Genomic DNA, 3,369 nt, shown 5'->3' with positions numbered 1-3,369 from the left:
CAGAGAGTTCATACATCTCTCAACGTGAGTCAGGGGGTGGGAGGCTTGGACAGGATCATGGAGAGGGAGTGCAGGAATTAGAAGACCTGAGTTCTAATTCCTACCTCGCTACCTACTTGCTGTCTAACTTTGTGTAAGTCACTTCACTTCTCTGGGCTTCAGTTTCCTTCTCTGTAAAATGGGGATTGAAAACCTGTTCTCTGTCCTCCTTAGACTGTGAACTCCCTGTGGAACCTGATGATCTTCTATCTCCTCCAGTGCTTAGGACAGTGCTCGGCACATGGTAAGCACTTAACAAATAACAGTTATCATCATTATTATGATCTCCTCCTGAATATACTGGAACACTAAAGCTAACGTGAGGCAGTTCCATCTTACTCACCCGACATCATCAGTCCCGCTGCTGAGTAGCTACGGGCGGCTGCCATCTGAGAGAGCAGAGCCAGGGGCGGAACTTATGAGCCTTGAACCTCAACTCTCCACCCTCCTTCGGGGATTATTAACGGGTTTACAAATGCAAGCGTCGCTTACTGTAAATCCACTCTGACACTCCAAGAGGGAAGTCTCTCCAGAAATGCCCGGACTCCACTCCCTGATGAACAAGATGAGCTCAGAAGTTTTCCCCACAATGATCCAGAACTAATTCATACAGTAGCAGTGACCCCGGGGGAGATCAGGCAGGGTCGGGGTCATGACCTCCATCAATCAATCATTCAATGTTTACTGTGTGTAGAGCACCATCCTAAGAATCTGGGAGAGTACAATGCAGCAGGGTTGGTAGACATGTCCACTGCCCACATAGAGCTTACAGTCTAGAGGGGGATCCAGACAATAATCAATCAATTGATGGCATTTATTGAGCACGTACTGTGTGAAGAGCACTTTACTCAGTATTTGGGAGGGTATTCTGAATATAGAAGACATATTCCCTGCCCACAGTGATCTTACAGTCTATAGAGGGAGACAGGCATTAATCGACATATCAATCAATCAGTCCATCATTCATATTTATTGAGTGCTTACTGTGTGCAGAGTACTGTACTGTTTAAGTACAACAGCACTGGTAGACATGGTCCCTGTCCACTAGGAGCTTGCAATATAGAATAGGGGTCAGATATTAATCAATCAATTAATGGTATTTACTGAGCACTAACTGTGAAGAGCACTTTCCTAATTACTTGGAGAGTACAGTATATTAGAGTTGGTAGTCACATTCACTGACCACAGTGATCTTACAGTCTAGAAAGTGAGACAGGCATTAATCAATCAATCGATTAACCAGTCCATCATTTGTATTTATTGATCACTTACTGTGTGCAGAGTACTTTACTTAACACTTGGGAGAGGACAATACAACAGACTTGGTAGACCTGTTCCTGCCCACAATGAAGTTATACTCTTTTATCCTCAAATCCCCTCTCAGGGTTGCACCTGGAGAGTTTCCAGTACTCTACCAGTCTCGGCTACAAGAGGGAAAGTCAAGCAGAGGCCTAACTATTCCATTGCTAGCTTGGGCAGTGGCTAGCGAATGGAAAGCCATCTGCTACAAGTCAAAACCTCTCTGTGCTGGGCAGCAGTGACATGAGAGAGAGTCAAGGGTGGAGACTCAAGTTTACTGTGCAGAAGGAGGCAGTGGTAAACCACTTCTGTATTTTTACCAAGAAAACTGTATTCATTCATTCAATCTTATTTATTGAGTGCTTACTGTGTCCAGAGCTCTGTACTATGCACTTGGAAATGGATACACTGCCAGAAAGATTGCAGATGGAGAGCAGGGCATTCTGGAAGAGATATGTCGGTGCTGCCGCTACTGGTCAGAAATGACTCAACGGCATAAGACAAGACAAGACATCCTCAAATGGTCCTATCTACGGCTTGTCAGGTTGCAGAACACAACCCACAACATCAGTACAGTCCCAGTCAAACCAGAACATCTTATCCAAAGACAACTCGCTGGAAGGGCGGGACTTATTCCTGGGATCTCCCCTTTACACTGTAAGCTCATTATGGGCAGGGAATGTATCTATCAACTCTGGTGCATTGTACTCACTCAAGCACTCAGTACAATGCTCTGCATACAGTAAGCGCTGGACAAATACCACTGATTGTTGGTGATCGACTCGAACTGTACTCTCCCATGTGCTTAATACAGTGCTCTGCAGACAGTAAGCGCTCATCAAATACCACTGATCTATTTACCATAGGAGTAATTTCTGTCAGAACCAGGAGATTCCCTTTTCTAGAAGGTCTTCATTCTCCAATCACTTGGAACAGTCAAGGAAGTGACTGATGACTGAGAAGGTGAATGCCAGTGCCATGTTGATATTCACTAGCAGAGAGGACTTCTCTCTCATGTTTAGTAAGACACTCAGCCTGATCAAATGTTGCCCTTAGAGGAGGACGTAGAGGGTGACCAGGGCAACTACTCTCTAGGCCACTCAGTCCTCGGCCATCACCCTGGGGGACCATCCGGGACCATGGAAGTGATGGACCTGCTGGTGGTGCCTGTACAGGACAAACACCATGTAGCCACTGGCTGTGCTCAGGACTCCTCGAAGACGAGGTCTTTTGGCGACAAGATCACCCCAACTCTTAGTGGTGTGATGTCCACACCAGGATTGACGATCAACCAATATTGGAGATCCAAATGACTTTGCAAGCTGCCATTCTGGGGGCTTTGACAGGTCACACTGCTGGACTCATGTCAATCAGCAGACCGAGGACCCAGGACAAGAGGAAGGAGGGAATGAGGCACCTGGGTGACCTGGCTTTAGTCCGGGCCCACCAGGGGTTCCCGGGGCTGATGGTGATGGCCAGGAACATGCTCAGGAGGCAGGTGGTGCAGATGACAAGACCTTGGGCCACTCGGTACAGGTACATGAGGATTTTACAGCCAACATTGTTCAGGAAATTCCTCAGGCCCCATGCTGATAAGGTCTCGAGCAATCCCCTGGTAAGAAGTACTGTGGTGCTGGACAGGGCCAAGTAGGAGAGGATCAAGTCAGAGGAGCTGAGCTCCAGGTTGGCAGAGACCCTGTGGGTATAGACCTGGAGGAGGAAAATATTTTCTGAGACCACAACACCGATCTGTAATAGCAGCACAAAACCAATAGGAAGGTCAATTGCATCCATTGTCAGACATTTCCAACTGAAAGAAGAGAAAATTGAAAGCTACCTGGGAGGGGAGAAGTAAGAGGGAGAGAGAGAGAGGGAGAGAGAGAGAGAGAGAGTAAGTGACAAAGAGACACTGAGGGATAGAGACAGGAGTCATGTTTTTACTTTTCAATAACAAATCTCTAAGCCACTTTTTATGGCATTTGCTAAGTGCCCATATTGTATAATATTGTTATATGATATTATTATTGCACT

General features: G+C 46.4%; 1 non-coding gene and 1 pseudogene across 1 annotated transcript; one reads left to right on the top strand and one right to left on the bottom strand.

Moving 5' to 3' along the window:
* The first annotated feature begins 1,413 nt into the window (after positions 1–1,413).
* LOC114808889 lies at positions 1,414–1,551 on the top strand. Its single transcript, XR_003756640.1, has one exon. It is a non-coding gene; the product is annotated as a small nucleolar RNA SNORA7 (small nucleolar RNA).
* ORNANAV1R-PS3400 (vomeronasal 1 receptor ornAnaV1R-ps3400 pseudogene) lies at positions 2,262–3,132 on the bottom strand (annotated as a pseudogene).

Source organism: Ornithorhynchus anatinus, unplaced genomic scaffold, assembly GCF_004115215.2.
Source record: "Ornithorhynchus anatinus isolate Pmale09 unplaced genomic scaffold, mOrnAna1.pri.v4 scaffold_344_arrow_ctg1, whole genome shotgun sequence".
NCBI classification, from domain to species: Eukaryota; Metazoa; Chordata; class Mammalia; order Monotremata; family Ornithorhynchidae; genus Ornithorhynchus; species Ornithorhynchus anatinus.
The sequence above is the reverse complement of the archived record's forward strand: the minus strand, read 5'-3'. Positions and strand labels throughout refer to the sequence as shown.